Source organism: Arachis hypogaea, chromosome 18, assembly GCF_003086295.3.
Source record: "Arachis hypogaea cultivar Tifrunner chromosome 18, arahy.Tifrunner.gnm2.J5K5, whole genome shotgun sequence".
Taxonomy (NCBI): domain Eukaryota; kingdom Viridiplantae; phylum Streptophyta; class Magnoliopsida; order Fabales; family Fabaceae; genus Arachis; species Arachis hypogaea.
In genome coordinates, this window is record NC_092053.1 from 16,917,855 (window position 1) to 16,938,891 (window position 21,037).

The 21,037-nt window shown below is 37.6% G+C and overlaps 1 protein-coding gene and 1 non-coding gene across 2 annotated transcripts in view; one reads left to right on the forward strand and one right to left on the reverse strand.

Moving 5' to 3' along the window:
* The window catches only part of LOC112771648 (probable sesquiterpene synthase), a 149,708-nt gene that overhangs the window by 73,628 nt on the left and 55,043 nt on the right, over window positions 1–21,037 (forward strand). The gene's annotated exons all lie outside the window — the stretch shown is intronic.
* Window positions 12,796–12,903, reverse strand: LOC112773597 (small nucleolar RNA R71). The gene has a single exon (XR_003188141.1). It is a non-coding gene; the product is annotated as a small nucleolar RNA R71 (small nucleolar RNA).

Below are 21,037 nucleotides of genomic sequence, written 5' to 3' on the forward strand. Positions count from 1 at the left end.
TGATAATCGTTATCTTGCTAATTGAATTGAACTTCAATAATCCCAACTTTTTCTTAGGAAATAAATAGGATTCGAAGGTCAAACTAATTAGTCCCTTGACTTACCTTTGTTTCAAAGGTTAACTAAGTGGAATTTAGATTCAAGTTTCATTATTGTTGAGAGAGATAATTAAGTTGGACTTCCAATTTCTCTTACCTTGCCAAAAGTTTGCTTTACAGTATTTATTTATTTTTAATTGCCATTTAAATTAATTTTCATAATTATTCCCCGTTCTTGAAACCCCGAAGTTACAATCTCCATAGCCAATAATAAGAACATACTTCCTTGCAGTTCCTTGAGAAGACGACCCGAGGTTTGAATACTCGGTTAACAATTTTTAAAGGGGTTTGTTACTTGTGACACCCAAAAAAACGTTTGAAAGAAAGGTTGATTGCTTGGTTTAGTGACTATACTTACAATGAGAGTTTAATATAACTTCTAAACCATCAATCTTCCTCTCATCAAAATGGTGCCGTTGCCGGGGAACTGCTAATGTGTGCCTTATTATTGGTTATTGTAAATTTTTTTTTCTTTTGCTTGTTTATTTATTTTTATTTTTATTTTTATTTTTCCTTTTTAATTTTATTTTCTACCATGAACTCTCACCCCTCTTGCTTTGAGTTTGGTTCTAACTTTGTTGAAGGAAATAGAAGTTACAGCAGGAATATGCATCAAGGTCAAACCAATCAAGGATGGATGGAGACAAGAGGACCTAATCAACCCTTTAGGCAACAACACCTCCGAGATATCATGGACAAAGGCCATTCTACAATGCATACCCAGCTGCAGGATATGGTGGACAACCTTGTAACTACCAACAAGCCCCACCCCGTGCATGTAGACCATCCTTTCAACATAACCTCGAACCACCACACTCACAAGCTTCTTTTCACCATTCGCCATCATGTGATCCTTCCTTACCCCAGTACCAACCCAATCACTCCCAATCACCACCACTTTATTATGTATCATGTCCAAGTCCGGCAACCCGAGAAGCAGAGGTTCGCCTAAAGGAAACAGTAGATAATCTTCAAACCACCATTCGACAACTGGAGCAAGCAGTAATTCAATGGGTTTCAAGGCGCTCAAATATACAAGGATCAGCCACAACCCCATGTGGACAGTCTAATGAAGAGCGGAGCATAAAGGAAACACCAGAAACTCCAGTGGACAAGACAGAGAACGAATTTGTACTAGAACAAGTAGAAGAAGTTGTCATTGTTCAAGAAGAAGAGTTGGTTGAAGATCTAGGAGATGCTGAACCTCCATGGGAATCCAGAGCTGAGGATTACTCCGTTAGGGACGTTACAGTTGATGCTAAGGAGGATAGTACACAATCCCCAAGGCAAGTCGCTTATGAAGAATCAGACGGAATAATCCAAGAAGCAAATTCCCTTGATGATGATAGTCACAAGTCTGGCTTTCTTAGTAATGAACTTGCATCCGCAAGTGAATTCTCTGAGGTCGAAGAATCTTCCCCAAGTGAATACGAAAATGATGCGGAGGTAGATTTCTCTCAACCTCCAATCTATGACTCAAGTGATGAGGAAGACATAGAAGACTTTGACCAGGACACAGATACAATTGTAGAACCTTGCAAGGAAGTGGAGGAATTCACAGAAGAGCACAAGGGAGTAGAACTTACAGAACCACCAGAAACACCTATCCCAAGGCCATTACCACCTAATACAAGCTCCAAGTGGGTACAATCCTTAACCCTTTGCTTTATTTTTCCACTTGAATATGGTTTGCTTGAAACAGATGGCCAGCTTAGAGCTCTCTGCGGCTTTAAGAGTAAGAGGGAAATGGCTCGTGCTCAGAGCTGGTGCACAAGGTTCAATAAGGTTCCACACTTCAACTCGAAGTACACGGATTGGTATCATGCTCAATTGAATAGATCACGGAAAACGTTTGGTCACCAGGGTGAGAATCTACTTTTTAAACCGCCCGGATGGAAAAAAATAGATCATTACGGAGGCGGATTTAAAAATAAAGCTTGGGATCATGGATTCTATTCTGACATTCGTCATCCCGGGAGCCTAACAATCTGTTTGAAGCTGTTCAGAAGCTTTACATGCCTAGTTTGGGACCCCGGAGGCTATTTGCATTCCAAGCACTGGTGGAGATTTTTGGACGAATTTAAACATAAGCCACCATAACAGGAAGCTCTTCCAATGTCCAACTTAAGGACTTTAACTAAAAGTGCTAGGTGGGAGACAACCCACCATGGTATGGTCGCTTCTTTTTCAGTTTATTTCATGTTATTTGTTTTTATTTTTATTTCCTTTTTATTTTATTTTTATTGAACCTGGCATCATGCATAACATTCATATTAGCACTGCATATTGCATACTGCATAATTGCATAATTAAAAAAAAATGCCACGCGACGCGACCAAATCAGTGACGCGTCCGCGTCGCAAGGAAAGGGGAGAAAATAAAAACGAACAGAGAGTCACGCTGAAGCGTGGCTGGAGGCGTGCCAGTGGCACAAATCGTCCCACGCGACCGCGTCACTGATACGTCCGCGTCACATGGGAATAATGGCCTCTCACGCGACCGTGTGACCCACGCGGCCGCGTGCCCTGATTTTCGACGTAAAAAGGGTGCACAACCAAAAGTTGTGCTAGAGTGGTGCTGGACTGGCGCTGGACGCGCAGTCTATCTCACGCGACCGCGTACCCCACGCGATCGCGTCACCCAATATTTGGCAATTAATGATTTCTGAATAGAGAGTTGTGCGAAAGCGAGGCTGCCCTCGCGCCAGTAGCATAAAACGGGTCACGCAACCGCGTGACCGACGCGACTGTGTCAATCAGTTTAAGCGCAGGCCGCGCGACCGCGTGCCCCACGCGACCGCATCGCTTGCGCCGCACAGCCTATCCTAATTTGCCAAATCTTTTATCTTTTCCCCCCAATCCTAATTTTTCCTCCCTCCTTTCATACTTACTTCTTCTCCCCTTCTTTCCCTTCTCATTCTTCTTATCTTTTATTTTATTTTATTTTATTTTATTGCATACTCTCATTCATTGCATATTTTTATTTTTCTAAATTTATTATTTTACCATTGGTGTTCAAATGTTCTTATTCAACTGTTACATCTTTTCTGGTATTTTCTTGGTGCTTAATGACTTGTTTAATTCTGATTAAGTAATATTATTTAAATCAATGCCAATCTTTTATATCTGTATTACCTTTGCATTGACATGAATTTATATTATCTCTCCTTCCCCACTCTCTTCCCCATTGTTGTACATTTTGTACCTCTGGCATGCCATGGCTTCTATTATTTTCTCACTTGCATGTTGTAGCTACCATGTAATTGAGACCCTTATTATTTGGCATTAACCCACCCATACTGTATTTATTTTCCTATCTTTATTTCTGGGTTACTCTTCTTCCTTTTTTTTTTCTTTCAGGATGGCCACCAGGAAGAGAACCGGAAGACGTTTACATGGGGAGACAGGCTAGTCAATCTGCACAATCTATAGAGAAAAGCATCAGTTGAAACCACCCGTCCACTTGCACATCTTAGCCTGCACCGAGGACAGTGCAATCTTTAAGTGTGGCGAGGTCGATACCGATCTCCATGGGTTAGTACCTTTCTGTTTCAACACCAATGTTTAAATTTTCTTTATTAAATTAGTTGTTGCATTTGCATGTTTAATTGCATATTTATTTGATTTTTTGCATTTAGTTACTGATTGATTAAAATAATAAGTTTCTTCGTAAGATCCTATTTTTGAAAATTTTCACTAATTTAAATAAATAAAAAAAATTTTAAAAACTTTTATGTGTTAAACTTGTTTGAAGTTGTATGTGGAACATGGTTTTTGAGCCAAAGAACACACAACCTGTGAGATTTGAGCTTATTTATATGGTTACATTATTTAACCATAAATATTTTATTCCTGTGTGTTTCCTTCTCTATGATTGTAATCTATATTTTGTTCCAATCTATATGTCCAACATTTAGTGTATTTACATGCTTGCATATGATTGAGGCCATTATTTGATTTTAACTCACTTATCCCAAATAAGCCTACCCTTTACATCACCCTTGTTAGCCACCTTGAGCCTTTTTATCCCCATTTATTCTGTTTTATAACTGCAACACTAGCCTTAAGCGGAAAACAAATTAATTATCCCAAGTGAATCTTTGGTTAGCTTAAGATAGTGTGTTAATTAAGTGTGGGAAAATTGTGGGAACATGGGTTAATAAGGGAATGTATCATGTTTCTAATTTATTTTAATATTGGAAATTTGGGAACCTACTCATGAAAAAAACCAAAATAGAAAAATAATGAAAAATCCATGTGCATTGACAAGTTATGTTTGCTTTTTCAAAAAAAAAATCAATAAATAAATAAGGGGACAAAATTACCCCAATACTAAGTTAATAAAAAGATCAATGCACATGTGATAAAAGTAAAGAAAATTTGGTACATGAGTATGGGAATTATACAAAAGTGGGAATTTTGGGTAGCTAAGCATGAATTTAAAAATATATAGAGTGTGTATATAGGTGAGAGCTTAGGTTAGTCAAGGATTCAGTTCATAGCTCACTTAGCCATATATATATATACCCTCACCCTTACCTTGGCCCCATTACAACCTTGAAAAGACCTCATGATGTTTGCATTGGCACATTAAATATTTGTTGATTGGTTAGATGAAGAACAAAGTTTAGAAAGCATGAATAGGGAAGAGTAGAGTGAATAACCCTATACACTTGAGAGATTAGAGTGATATACACTTCCTGTGAGGGTTCAATGCTTGATTCTATGTTCCCTGCTTTCATGAGCTATCTTCTTACAAGTTTACTTGTCTTTATTTTATATAACTTAAATTAGTGGAATTTGATTCATATTTGTCTTGGAGAACTTATTTACTTTTAACCAAGTAGGTAGAAACGTTTTGCATATAGTTGCATTCATATACATAGGTTGCATTTCATGCATTCTACTATTCCTCTTCATTCTTTTATAGTTATCTTGGATTTAGCATGAGGACATGCTATTGTTTAAGTGTGGAGAGGTTGATAAACCCATATTTTATGAGTTATTTTGTACTTAGTTTGAGTGATTTATTCAATCCTTCACCCACTTATTCATATTAATTGCATGGTTTCACTTTTCCTTCCTTATTATGTGATGTGTGTGAAAAACATGTTTCCTAAGCTTTAAAATTAATTATTTTAATTACCTCTATTTCCATTCGATGCCGTGATTAGTGTGTTGAGTAGTTTCAGATTTTCTAAGGCAGAATGACTTAAAGGATGGAAAAGGAAACATACAAAAATGGAAGGAAAGTGCGAAATGGAGCTTTAAAGAAACTAGCACCCACGCGATCACATGGACGACGCGATCGCGTGCCAGAAGCGAAGAAGCAGCGACGCTGCCGCATGACTGACGCGACCGCGCTCCTCAAGCAGAACGCATACGACGCGGACGCGTCGCTGACGCGACCGCGTGGCAAGGAAAAGATCCGAATGACGCGACCGCGTGACCCACGCGGACGCGTGACCCACGCGGACGCGTGATAGAGGCCACGCATCAGAATTTACAGAATACGCCCCCAGCGATTTCTGAAGCCCTTTTGGCCCAGATCCAAGCGCAGACAGCACAGATTAGAGGTTATAAATTGGAGGAATGCATCCATTCAAAGGGAGCTCGCATTTTTTTTATTTTCAATTATTTAGATTTAGTTTTGAGAGAGGTTCTCTCCTCTCTCTCTCTTAAGATTTAGGACTTCTCTTAGCTTTTAAGAGTGACTCTCGATCCAGGTTTAATATTTCTTTGTTTTAAGTTTCACTTTAATTATTTATTCCAGCATTTGAATTGATTATTTCCTTTTATAATTTAATTTATGAATTATTCCATGTTACAGACTATTATTTGAATTTAATGATATTTGAGGTATTTCAGTTTATGATTGCTCTTTTTAATTCATGTTACTATTGGCTCCCATCTAAGGACATTTTTTATTCCAGCAATTTACTTTTTACCCTTTTGGTCTTGGTTAAGGAATTCGTAACTCAACAGTTATTAAGCTCAGCAAAATTGATAATCGTTATCTTGCTAATTGAACTGAACTTCAATAATCCCAACTTTTTAGGAAATAAATAGGATTCGAAGGTCAAACTAATTAGTCCCTTGACTTACCTTTGTTTCAAAGGTTAACTAAGTGGAATTTAGATTCAAATTTCATTATTGTTGAGAGAGATAATTAAGTTGGACTTCCAATTTCTCTTACCTTGCCAAAAGTTTGCTTTACAGTATTTATTTATTTTTAATTGCCATTTAAATTAATTTTCATAATTATTCCCCGTTCTTGAAACCCCGAAGTTACAATCTCCATAGCCAATAATAAGAACATACTTCCTTGCAGTTCCTTGAGAAGACGACCCGAGGTTTGAATACTCGGTTAACAATTTTTAAAGGGGTTTGTTACTTGTGACACCCAAAAAAACGTTTGAAAGAAAGGTTGATTGCTTGGTTTAGTGACTATACTTACAACGAGAGTTTAATATAACTTCTAAACCATCAATCTTCCTCTCATCACTCTGTCAAAGCACGGCTAATCATCTGTCGGTTCTCGATCATACTGGAATAGGATTTACTATCCTTTTGCGTCTGTCACTATGCCCAGCACTCGCGAGTTTGAAGCTCGTCACAGCCATCCCTTCACGGATCCTACTCGGAATACCACAAACAAGGTTTAGACTTTCCGGATCTCAAGAATAGCCGTCCATGGGTTCTAACTTATACCACGAAGATTCTGGTTAAGGAATCCAAGAGATACACCTTCAAGCCTTGTTTGCATGTAGAATGGAAGTGGTTGTCAGGCACGCGTTCATAGGTGAGAATGGTGATGAGCGTGACATAATCATCACATTCATCATGTTCTTGGGTGCGAATGAATATCTTAGAATAGGAATAAGCTGAATTGAATGGAAAATAGTAGTAATTGCATTAATACTCGAGGAACAGCAGAGCTCCACACCTTAATCTATAGTGTTTAGAAACTCTACCGTTGAAAATACATAAGAACAAGGTTCAGGCATGGCCGAGAGGCCAGGCCCCAAAACGTGATCAATATGATCCAAAGATAAACTACAAATGCATAAGATCTAAATACAATAGTAAAAAGTTCTATTTATACTAAACTAGTTACTAGGGTTTACAGAAATGAGTAAATGATGTAAAAATCCACTTCCGGGGCCCACTTGGTGTGTGCCTGGGCTGAGCTTGAAGCTTTCACGTGTAGAGGTCTTCCTTGGAGTTGAATGCCAGTTTGTAACCTGTTTCTGGCATTTAACTCTACTTTGCAACCTGTTTCTGACGTTTGACTCTAGAATTGGGCAGAGAGCTGGTGTTCAACGGTAGTTTACATCGTCTAAACTCGGGCAAAGTATAGATTATTATATATTTCTAGAAAGCCCTGGATGTCTACTTTCCAACGCAATTGAGAACGTGCTATTTGGAGTTTTGTAGCTCCAGAAAATCCATTTCGAGTGCAGGGAGGTCAGAATCCAATAGCATCAGCAGTCCTTTGTCAGCCTCTGAATCAGATTTTTGCTCAGGTCCCTCAATTTCAGCCAGAAATTACTTGAAATCATAGGAAAACACACAAACTCATAGTAAAGTCCAGAAATGTGATTTTTAATTAAAAACTAATAAAAATATAATAAAAACTAACTAAAACATACTAAAAACAATGCCAAAAAGCGTATAAATTATCCGCTCATCACCTTCCAATTTTAAATCATTATTCACATTATTCATTCAAGTCATTATTTCTTCATACTTTTTCTTCTTTTTATTTCCAAATTGCAGTATAAAACTCTATAATCATGGCTGCTCGCAGCAATAATAATTAGGCTACATATTTGGATTTCCTGTGACACCTACCATACAGAGTTTTATGCTTAAGTCGTAAAACAGAGGTGGTGTGATATTATGACCTCTAAAATAAAATACAATACATATAATAATTGAAAGAACGTAGTATACTAGGAGCCTTGAAGAATAGGTAAAGCAAAATCGCAAAATTTAAAAGTGCAACGTTCAGAAATAGCGTAACTTGCATATGAAGAAAACTAAGGTTCACTAACATATATATATATATATATATATATATATATATATATATATATATATATATACATATACATGAGGATAGTCTATACATATATAACAAAAGATCGAAAGTAAAGTCCCAAAATATCCACTTCGCTACAGAAACTCCAGACGCCTAGCGAGGTTCCTCTCAACCTGCATCTGAAAAACAACAATATCATATGGGATGAGAATCGGAGGTTCTCAGCATGGTAAAGCTGCCACGTACATAAGATATAAGGTCCTGGGAATGCCAGAGACAATCCTAGGATGCCGACACTCGAATTGTAAATCTTAAAGAGCTAAAACAGAAACCATAAACGGGTAGTCCTCTAAGGTTCTAACTTAACCGATGAAATTGCACAGACAGACAAGCAGACAATGATAAACACAAGTAGAATACAAGTAATATAGATAGCAAGTATAACAATTAGCATATTATAATCACTTAGAAATTCCCAATTAATGCACAAGCAAGCAATTCAAACAATATGCACATGATGTATGTTTGTCCTATGACTAATGAGTCCTATCTATCGGTTATAAAGCCAACCTGACAAGACCGACTGCTAAACCCTGGACTGTCCCCCGACGCACATCCCCAAGACTCTATTCATAGCTTTTTCTCATTTATATATAATTGCTCAATGGGGGAACCTTCCCGAGAATTTATAAGTGCCCGGTCACTGATGAGCGGATAATCTATACGCTTTTTGGCATTGTTTTTAGTATGTTTTTAGTATGATTTAGTTAGTTTTCATTATATTTTTATTAGTTTTTTAATAAAAATCACATTTCTGGACTTTACTATGAGTTTGTGTGTTTTTCTGTGATTTTAGGTAATTTCTGGCTGAAATTAAGGGACCTGAGCAAAAATCTGATTCAGATGCTGACAAAGGACTGCTGATGCTGTTGGATTCTGACCTCCCTGCACTCGAAATGGATTTTCTGGAGCTATAGAACTCCTAATGACGTGCTCTTAATTGAGTTGGAAAGTAGACATCCAGGGCTTTCCAGCAATATATAAAAGTCCATACTTTGCCCAAGTTTAGACGACGTAAACTGGCGTTCAATGCCAGCTCTCTGCCCTATTCTGGAGTCAAATGCCAGAAACAGGTTAAAAAGCAGAGTTAAACGCTAGAAACAAGTTACAAACTGGCATTCAACTCCAAGGAAGACCTCTACACGTGAAAGCTTCAATGCTCAGCCCAAGCACACACCAAGTGGGCCCCGGAAGTGGATTTCTACATCATTTACTTATTTCTGTAACCCTATTGACTAGTCTGATATAAATAGGACTTTTTACTATTGTATTAGACATCTTTGATCAGTTTTATGCTATCTTAGACCTTCATGGAGGCTGGCCTCTCGGCCATGCCTGGACCTTGTTCTTATGTATTTTCAACGGTGGAGTTTCTACACATCATAGATTAAGGTGTGGAGCTCTGCTGTACCTTGAGTATTAATGCAATTACTACTATTTTCCATTCAATTCAGCTTATTCTTGTTCTAAGATATTCATTCGCACACAAGAACTTGATGAATGTGATGATTATGTGACGCTCATCATCATTCTCACTTATGAACGCATGCCTGACAACCACATCTGTTCTACATGCAAACAAGGCTTGAATGTGTATCTCTTGGATTCCTTAACCAGAATCTTCGTGGTATAAGTTAGAATTATTGGTGGCCATTCTTGAGAATCCAGAAAGTCTAAACCTTGTCTGTGGTATTCCGAGTAGGATTCAGGGATTGAATGACTGTGACGAGCTTCAAACTCGCAAGTGCTGGGCGTAGTGACAGACGCAAAAGGATTACTGAATCCTATTCCAGCAGGATCGAGAACCGACAGATGATTAGTCATGCTGTGACAGAGCATTTGGACCATTTTCACTGAGAGGACGGGATGTAGCCATTGACAACGGTGATGCCCAACATACAGCTTGCCATGGAAAGGAGTAAGGATGATTGGATGAAAGCAGTAGGAAAGCAGAGATCCAGAAGGAATACAGCATCTACATGCACTTATCTGAAATTCCCACCAATGATTTACATAAGTATCTCTATCTTTATTTTATGCTTTATTTACCTCTATATTTTCGAAAACCATTATAACCATTTGAATCCGCCTGACTGAGATTTACAAGATGACCATAGCTTGCTTCATACCAACAATCTTCGTGGGATTGACCCTTACTCACGTAAGGTTTATTACTTGGACGACCCAGTGCACTTGCTGGTTACTTGTGTGGAATTGTGACGAAGTGAGATTCATGTTTGAGAGCACCAAATCTTTGGCGCCATTGTAGATGATCACGATTTCGCGCACCTAGTTTTTGGCGCCGTTGCCGGGGATTGTTCGAGTTTGGACAACTGACGGTTCATCTTGTTGCTCAGATTAGGTAATTTTATTTTATTTTTAAAGCCTTTTATTTTCGAAAAAAAATTTCAAAAAAATAAATTATTCTATGTTCTTCAGAATTTTTAAGAATGAATTCTAGAGTTTCAGATGATGCTGTCATCATCATAGGAGCTAGTTGATTCCCATCAATTTGGCTGTTGTTTGTAATGTCCTGCTAAAGCTTGGCTAGCCATGTCTAGTGTTTTGGACCGGAGCTTTCACTGAAAGCTTGGCTGAAGCTTTAAACTAACATTGCTTGATTCCTGGAATTCATATTAAAAATTTTTGAAATCCTTATTTTCCCTTTTCTAAAATAATTTTCGAAAAATTACAAAAAAATTTAATAAAATCATAAAAAAAACAAAAAATTTGATGTTTCTTGTTTGAGTCTAGTGTCAAATTGTAAGTTTGGTGTCAAGTACATGTTTCTATGTTTCTTGCATTTTTCGAAAATTCATGCACGGTGTTCTTCATGATCTTCAAGTTGTTCTTGATGATCTTCTTTGTTTGATTTTTGCATTTTTATGATTTGTGTCTTTTCTTGTTTTTCATCATATGCATTTTTGCATTCATAGTGTCTAAACATTAAAAATTTTTTAAGTTTGGTGTCTTGTATGTTTATCTTTTCTTAAAAAATTTTCAAAAATAAGTTCTTGATGTTCATCTTGATCTTCAAAGTGTTCTTGGTGTTTATCTTGACATTCAAAGCATTCTTGCATGCATTGTGTGTTTTGATTCGTAATTTTCATGTTTTGAGTCTTTTCATTGTTTTTCTCTTTCATAATTAAAAATTCAAAAATAAAAAATATACCTTTCCCTTTTTCTCTCATAAAAATTCGAAAATTTGAGTTGACTTTTTCAAAACTTTTTAAAATTTAGTTGTTTCCTATGAGTCAAGTCAAATTTTCAATTTAAAAATTCTATCTTTTTCAAATCTTTTTCAAAAATCAAATCTTTTTCATTTTTCCCAATATTTTTGAAAATTTTAAATTTTGATTTTCAAAATCTTTTTCTTATCTTTATTTCATATTTTCGAAAATCTCACTAACATTTAAAGTTTTAATTCAAAAAATTTTCAAGTTGTTACTCGCCTATTAAGAAAAATTCAATCTTTAAATTTTAAAATCATATCTTTTTGTTTCTTGTTAGTCAAGTAATCAACTTTAGTTTTTAAAATCAAATCTTTTTAAATTTCTTTTTCAAATCTTTTTCAAAATAAATTTCAATCACATCTCTTTCAAAATCAATTTCAAAATCTTTTCTAACTTCTTATCTTTTCAAAATTGATTTTCAAATCTTTTTCAATAATCTTATCTTTTTGTTTTATTCTTATATTTTTCAAAACTATCTAACTAATTCTCTCTCTTTAATTTTCGAAAACCCCTCCCCTTGTTTTCAAAATTTCCTTTTTAAATAATTAATTGTTTTAAAGTTTAATTTAATTTCATTTTTCTTTTTAAAATTTTCGAATTTAACTTTAATTTTTTTTATGTAATTTTCGAATTCTTCTCTTCTCCATCTCCTTCTATTTAATTATTCATCTACTAACACTTCTCTTCACTCAAAAATTCGAACCCACCCTTCTCCTCTGTGTTCGAATTTTTCTCTTTTCCTTCTTTTTTCTTCTCTTCTACTCACATAAAGGAACCTCTCTACTGTGGCAAAGAGGATCCCTATTATTTTCTGTTCTCTTCTTTTTAATATGAGCAGGAACAAGGATAAGAACATTCTTGTTGAAGCTGATCTTGAACCTGAAAGGACTCTGAAGAGGAAGCTAAGGGAAGCTAAAGCACAACTCTCTGGGGAAAATCTGACGGAAATTTTCGGAAAAGAAGGAGACATAGCCGAAAATAATAACAATGCAAGGAAGATGCTTGGTGACTTTATTGCACCAAATTCCAATTTACATGGAAGAAGCATCTCAATCCCTGCCATTGGAGCAAACAATTTTGAGCTTAAACCTTAATTAGTTTCTCTGATGCAACAAAACTGCAAGTTTCATGGACTTCCATCAGAAGATCCTTTTCAGTTCTTGACTGAATTCTTGTAGATATGTGATACTGTTAAGACCAATGGGGTTGATCCCGAGGTCTACAGGCTTATGCTTTTCCCGTTTGCTGTAAGAGACAGAGCTAGAATATGGTTGGACTCTCAACCTAAAGATAGTCTAAACTCTTGGGATAAGCTGGTCATGGCTTTCTTAGCCAAGTTCTTTCCTTCTCAAAAGCTTAGAAAGCTTAGAGTGGATGTTCAAACCTTCAGACAGAAAGAAGGTGAATCCCTCTATGAAGCTTGGGAGAGGTACAAGCAACTGACCAAAAAGTGTCCTTCTGACATGCTTTCAGAATGGACCATCCTGGATATATTCTATGATGGTCTGTCTGAGTTATCAAAGATATCACTGGATCATTCTGCAGGTGGATCCATACACCTAAAGAAAATGCCTGCAGAAGCTCAGGAACTCATTGACATGGTTGCAAATAACCAGTTTATGTACACTTCTGAAAGGAATCCTGTGAGTAATGGGACGCCTCAGAGGAAGGGAGTTCTTGAAATTGATGCTCTGAATGCCATATTGGCTCAGAACAAAATATTAACTCAGCAAGTCAATATGATTTCTCAGAGTCTGAATGGATTGCAAGCTGCATCCAACAGTACTAAAGAGGCATCTTCTGAAGAAGAAGCTTATGATCCTGAGAACCCTACAATAGCAGAGGTGAATTATATGGGTGAACCCTATGGAAACACCTATAATTCCTCATGGAGAAATCATCCAAATTTCTCATGGAAGGATCAACAAAGGCCTCAACAAGGCTTTAATAATGGTGGAAGAAACAGGGCTAGCAATAGCAAGCCTTTTCCATCATCCACTCAGCAACAGACAGAGAATTCTGAGCAGAATTCATCTAGCTTAGCAAATATAGTCTCTGATCTATCTAAGGCCACTTTAAGTTTCATGAATGAAACAAGGTCCTCCATCAGAAATTTGGAGGCACAAGTGGGCCAGCTGAGTAAAAGAATCATTGAAACTCCTCCTAGTACTCTCCCAAGCAATACAGAAGAAAATCCAAAAGGAGAGTGCAAGGCCATAACATTACTTGGTGTGGCCGAATCCATAGAGGAGGAGGAGGACGTGAATCTTAGTGAGGAAGACCTCCTGGGACATTCAATTACCAATAAGGAATTTTCCTTTGAGGAACCAGAGGAATCTGAGGCTCATCTAGAGACCATAGAGATTCCATTGAACCTCCTTTTACCATTCATGAGCTCTGAAGACTATTCATCTTCTGAAGAAGATGAAGACATTGTTGAAGAGCAAGTTGCCCAGTAATTAGGAGCAATCATGAAGCTGAATGCCAAATTATTTGGTAATGAGACTTGGGAGGATGAACCTCCATTGCTCATCAAGGAACTAAATGCCTTGGATCAGCAAACTCTACCTCAAAAGAAATAGGATCCTGGTAAATTTGTAATTCCCTGTAACATAGGCACCATGACCTTTGAGAAGGCTCTGTGTGACCTGGGGTCAGGCATAAACTTAATGCCACTCTCTGTAATGGAGAAACTAGGGATCTTTGAGGTACAGGCTGCCAAATTCTCATTAGAGATGGCAGGCAAATCCATGAAATAGGCTTATGGATTAGTAGAGGACGTGTTAGTAAAGGTTGAAGCCCTTTACATCCCTGCTGATTTCATAATCCTAGACACTGGGAAGGATGAGGATGAATCCATCATCCTTGGAAGACCCTTCCTAGCCACAGCAAAAGCTGTGATTGATGTGGACAGAGGAGAGTTGGTCCTTCAACTGAATGAGGACAACCTTGTGTTTAAAACTCAAGGATCTCCTTCTGTAACCATGGAGAGGAAGCATGAAAAGCTTCTCTCACTGCAGAGTCAACCAAAGCTCCCACAGTCAAACTCTAAGTTTGGTGTTGGGAGGCCACAACCAAACTCTAAGTTTGGTGTTGAACCCTCACATTCAAACTCTAACTTTGGTGTGAACATCTGTGAGGCTCCATGAGAGCTCACTGTCAAGCTATTGACACTAAAGAAGCGCTTGTTGGGAGGTAACCCAATGTTATTTAATTATTTTATTTATTTTCCATTGCTATTTTATGTTTTTTGTAGGTTGCTGATCATGTGAAGTCACAAAAATTACTGAAAAATCAAAAATAAAATGAAAAACAGAATGAAAAACTGCACACCCTGGAGGAAGAACTTACTGGCGTTTAAACGCCAGTAAGGGTAGCAGAATGGGCGTTAAACGCCCAGTCTGGCACCATTCTGGGCGTTGAACGCCAGAAACAAGCACCAGACTGGCGTTTAACGCCAGAACCAAGCATGGAAGTGGCGTTTAACGCCAAGAATGGGCAAAAAGCTGGCGTTTAACGCCAAAACCAAGCAGCAAGCTGGCGTTTAACTCCAGACATGCATGCTAAGGGCGTTTTACATGCCTAATTGGAGCAGTGATGATCTGTAGACCCCACAGGATCCCCACCTACCTCACCTCTTCTTCTCTCCTCCTCACACCTTTTCATAAACCTCTTCCCCAAATACCCTTCACCAATCACCTCCATAACTCTTCCCCAAAAACCCTTAACCACTCAAATCCATCCACTCTTCCCCATAAACCCCACTTATCTCCAAAATTCAAATTCTTTTCCCTCCACAACCAACCCTAATGACCGAACCCAAACCCCCTCCCTCCACTATATAAACCCCTCAACACTACTCCATTTTCACACATTACAACCCTTTCTTCTTCCCCTTGGTCGAATACACACCTCTCTCCCTCTCCTCCATTTTCTTCTTCTTCTACTATTTCTCTTCTTATTTTGCTCGGGGACGAGCAAACATTTTAAGTTTGGTGTGGTAAAAGCATAGCTTTTTTGTTTTTCCATAACCATCAATGGCACCTAAGGCCAGAGAAACCTTAAGAAAGAGGAAAGGGAAGGCAATTGCTTTCACCTCTGAGTCATGGGAGATGGAGAGATTCATCTCAAAGGTCCATCAAGACCACTTATATGAAGTTGTGGCCAAGAAGAAAGTGATCCCCGAGGTTCCTTTCAAGCTCAAAAAGAATGAGTATCCGGAGATCCGACATGAGATTCAAAGAAGAGAATGGGAAGTTCTCTCTAATCCTATTCAACAAGTCGGGATCTTAATGGTTCAAGAGTTCTATGCAAACGCATGGATCACTAGGAACCATGATCAAAGTACGAACCCGAATCCAAAGAATTGGCTTACCATAGTTCGGGCGAAATACTTAGATTTCAGTCCAGAAAATGTAAGGTTGGCGTTCAACTTGCCAATGATGCAAGAAAACGCACACGCCTACACTAGAAGGGTCAACTTTGATCAAAGGTTGGACCAAGTCCTTATGGACTTATGTGTGGAAGGAGCTCAATGGAAAGTTGACTCAAGATGCAAGCCGGTTCAATTGAGAAGACTGGACCTTAAGCCTGTAGCTAGAGGATCGTTGGAGTTCATCCAACGCTCAATCATTCCTACTAGCAACCGGTCTGAAGTTACTGTAGACCGGGTCATCATGATCCATAGTATCATGATTGGGGAGGAAGTAGAAGTTCATGAGATTATACCTCAAGAACTCTACAAGGTGGCTGACAAGTCTTCCACTTTGGCAAGGTTAGCCTTTCCTCACCTCATTTTCCATCTATGCAATTCGGCTGGGATTGACATAGAGGGAGATATCCTCATTGATGAGGACAAGCCAATCACTAAGAAAAGGATGGAGCAAACAAGAGATCATGGGCCTCACCAAGAGCATGAGGAAATCCCTCACCATGAAATCCCTGAGATGCCTCAGGGGATACACTTCCCTCCACAAAACTATTGGGAGCAAATCAACACCTCCCTAGGAGAATTAAGTTCCAACATGGGACAACTAAGGATGGAGCACCAAGAGCACTCCATCATCCTCCATGAGATTAGAGAATATCAAAGAGCAATGAGGGAGGAGCAACAAAGACAAGAAAGAGACATAGAAGAGCTCAAGAGTGATGAGCGGATAATTTATACGCTTTTTAGCATTGTTTTTAGTAAGTTTTTAGTAGGATCTAGTTACTTTTAGGGATGTTTTTATTAGTTTTTATGCTAAATTCACATATCTGGACTTTACTATGAGTTTGTGTGTTTTTTTGTGATTTCAGGTAAATTCTGGCTGAAATTGAAGGACCTGAGCAAAACTCTGAAAAAAGGCTGACAAAGGACTGCTGATGTTGTTGGATTCTGACCTCCCTGAACTCGAAATGGATTTTCGGGAGCTACAAAACTCCAAATGGCACGCTCTCAACGGCTTTGGAAAGTAGACATCTAGGGCTTTCCAGAAATATATAATACTCTATACTTTGTTAGAGATTAGATGACGCAAACTGGCGCTCAACGCCAGTTCTACGCTGCATTCTGGAGTCAAACTCCAGAAACACGTCACGAACCAGAGTTGAACGCCAGTAACACGTTACAACTTGGCGTTCAACTCCAAAAGAAGCCTCTGCACGTGGAAAGCTAAAGCTCAGCCCAAGCACACACCAAAGTGGGCCCCAAAAGTGGATTTCTGCATTTAAACTTAAATTCTGTAAACCCTAGTAACTAGTCTAGTATAAATAGGACTTTTTACTATTGTATTTACATCCTTGGTCTCAGTTTTAATCTATTGTTCATCTTAGGAGACTATTGATCACGTTTAGGAGGCTGGCCTCACGGCCATGCCTGAACCTTGTTCTTATGTATTTTCAACGGTAGAGTTTCTGTACTCCATAGATTAAGGTGTGGAGCTCTGCTGTACCTTGAGTATTAATGCAATTACTACTATTTTCTATTCTATTCAACTTATTCCTATTCCAAGATATTCGTTGCACTTCAACATGATGAATGTGATGATCCGTGACACTCATTATCATTCTCACTTATGAACGCATGACTGACAACCACTTCCATTCTACCTTAGACCGGGCGCATATCTCTTGGATTCTTGACCCACGACGAATGGTTGCCTCGCCTGACAACCGAGCCTCCCATTCCGTGGAATCAAAGTCTTCGTGGTATAAGCTAGAATTGATGGCGGCATTCGTGAGAATCCGGAAAGTCTAAACCTTGTCTGTGGTATTCCGAGTAGGATTCAGGGATTGAATGACTGTGACGAGCTTCAAACTCGCGAGTACTGGGCGTGATGACAAACACAAAAGGATAGAAGATCCTATTCCGGTATGATCGAGAACCGACAGATGATTAGCCGTGCTGTGACAGAGCATTTTGGACCATTTTTACTGAGAGGACGGGATGTAGCCATTGACGACGGTGATGCCCAACATACAGCTTGCCATGAAAAGAAGTAAGAAGGATTGGATGAAAGCAGTAGGAAAGCAGAGATTCAACAGGAACACAGCATCTCCATACACTTGTCTGAAATTCTCACCAATGAATTACATAAGTATCTCTATCTTTATTTAACGCTCCCTTTATCTATACTTTCGAAACCTTTATATCCAATTTAATCCGCCTGACTGAGATTTACAAGATGACCATAGCTTGCTTCATACCAACAATCTCCATGGGATCGACCCTTACTCACGTAAGGTATTACTTGGACGACCCAGTGCACTTGCTGGTCAGCTACACGGAGTTATGACAAATTATGAATTAAGATTAGAGCACCAAGTTTTTGGTGCCATTACCAGGGATCACAATTTCGCGTACCAAGTTTTTGGCGCCGTTGCCGGAGATTGTTCGAGTTTGAACAACTGACGGTTCATCTTGTTGCTTAGAATTTTATTTTAATTTTAAGCTTTTTGTTTTTATCAATTTTATTTTCGAAAAAAAATAATAAATAAATAAATTTTCAAAAAAATAAATTATTCTATGTTCTTCAGAATTTTTAAGAATGAATTCTAGAGTTACATGTTGACATATTGAAGTCTGGCTGGCTGTAAAGCCATGTCTAAATTCTTTTGGACTGAGGCTTCAACTAATCACATCAATGCATGTAATGTCCTGCTGAAGCTTGGCTGGCCATTGGCCATGTCTAGTGTCTTGGACCGGAGCTTTCACTGAAAGCTTGGCTGGCTAGTAAGCCATGTCTAATTCCTGGACTGAAGCTTTAGACTAACATTGCTTGATTCCTGGAATTCACATTAAAAATTTTGAAATCCTTATTTTTCCTTTTTCAATTAATTTTTGAAAAATACCAAAAAATTTTTGTAAAATCATAAAACCAAAAATATTTTCTATTTCTTGTTTGAGTCTAGAGTCAAGTTTTAAGTTTGGTGTCAATTGTATATTCATCTTGCATTTTTCGAAAATTGCATTGATGCATTGCATTCATCATGATCTTCAAGTTGTTCTTGATGAACTTTCTTGTTTGATCTTCATATTATATTGTTTTGTGTTGTATGGTGTTTTTCGTATGCATTCTTGCATCCATAGTGTATAAACATGAAAGATTTCTAAGTTTGGTGTCTTGCATGTTTTCTTTGCATCAAAAATTTTTCAAAAATATGTTCTTGATGTTCATCATGATCTTCAAAGAGTTCTTGGTGTTCATCTTGACATTCATAGTGTTCTTGCATGCATCATGTGTTTTGATTCATAGTTTTCATGTTGTGAGTCATTATCATGTTTTTCTCTCTCCTCATCATAAAAATTTTCAAAAATAAAAAATATATATCTTTTCCTTATTTCTCTCATAAATTTCGAAACCTTGGGGTTGACTTTTTCAAAATTTTTAAAATTAGTTGTTTCTTGTTAGTCAAGTCAAAGATTTCAATTTCAAAAATATATCTTTTCAAAATCTTTTTCAAAATCAGATCCTTTCCTTTGGTTTTCGAAAATTTTTAAAATCTTTTTCAAAATATTTTTCAAAATCTTTTTCCTATTTTTACATCATATTTTTTAAAATTACATCAACAATTAATGTTTTGATTCAAAAATTCCAAGTTTGTTACTTTCTTGTTAAGAAAGATTCAAACTTTAAATTCTAGAATCATATCTTGTGGTTTCTTGTGAGTCAAGTCATTAATTGTGATTCTAAAAAATCAAATCTTTTTCAAAACTAATTTCAATCATATCTTTTTAAAACCATATCTTTTCAAAATCATATCTTTTCAATCATATCTTTTTCTAACTTCTTATCTTTTCAAAATTAAACTCAAAAACTTTTTCCAAATCATCTAACTATTTTTTTTCAATTTTTATTTTCTAAAAATTTACTAACCAATTTTTCAAAAAATAAATAAATAAGTAATTTTCGAAATTCTCTCCCTCTCACCTCTCTTTCTAATTATTTTATTTATCTACTAACTATTTTCTATTCAAAAAAAATAAAATAAAATAAAAAAATTTTCGAACCCTCTCCCTCTTTTTATGTTCGAATTTTTCTCTTCTACTCTTCTTCCCTTCCACTCACATAAAGGAACCTTTATACTGTGGTAAAGAGGATCCCTATTATTATTTTCTGTTCCCTTCTTTTTCATATGAGCAGGAGCAAGGACAAGAACATTCTTGTTGAAGCAGATCCTGAACCTGAAAGGACTCTGAAGAAGAAACTGAGAGAAGCTAAAATACAACAATCCAGAGAAAACCTTACAGAAATTTTTGAAAAAGAAGAGGAGATAGCAGACAAGTCAAGAAAACAAGTTTATGGATTGGTAGAGGACATGTTAGTGAAGGTTAAAGGCCTTTACATCCCTGCTGATTTCATAATCCTAGACACTGGGAAGGATGAGGATGATGGCATCATCTTTGGAAGACCCTTCCTAGCCACAGCAAGAGCTGTGATTGATGTTGACAGAGGAGAGCTAGTCCTTCAATTGAATGGGGACCACCTTGTGTTTAAAGCACAAAGATCTTCCTCTGCAACCATGGAGAGGAAGCATGAAAAGCTTCTCTCAATACAGAGTCAAACAAAGCCCCCACAATCAAATTCTAAGTTTGGTGTTGGGAGGCCACAACCAAACTCTAAGTTTGGTGTTGAGAAGCCCCCACATTCAAACTCTAAGTTTGGTGTTGGGAGGCCCTCATCAAGCTCTGAACATCTGTGAAGCTCTATGAGGGCTCACTGTCAAGCTATTGACACTAAAGAAGTGCTTACTGGGAGGCAACCCAATTTTGAATTATCTAATTTTATTTTTCTTTTATTGTTCTTTTATGTTTTATTAGGTTCATGATCATGTGGAGTCACGAAAAAAATTACTAAAATTAAAAATAAAATCAAAAATAGCAGAAGAAAAATCACACCCTGGAGGAAGGACTTACTGGCGTTTAAACGCCAGTTAGGAGCATCTGGCTGGCGTTCAATGCCAGAACAGAGCATGGATCTGGCGTTGAACGCCAGAAACAAGCAACATCCAGGCATTCAAATGCCAGGAATACACCCTGGGAAGAGCTGGCGCTGAATGCCAGAAACAAGCATGGAACTGGCGTTCAACGCCAGAAACAAGCATGAAACTGGCGTTCAACGC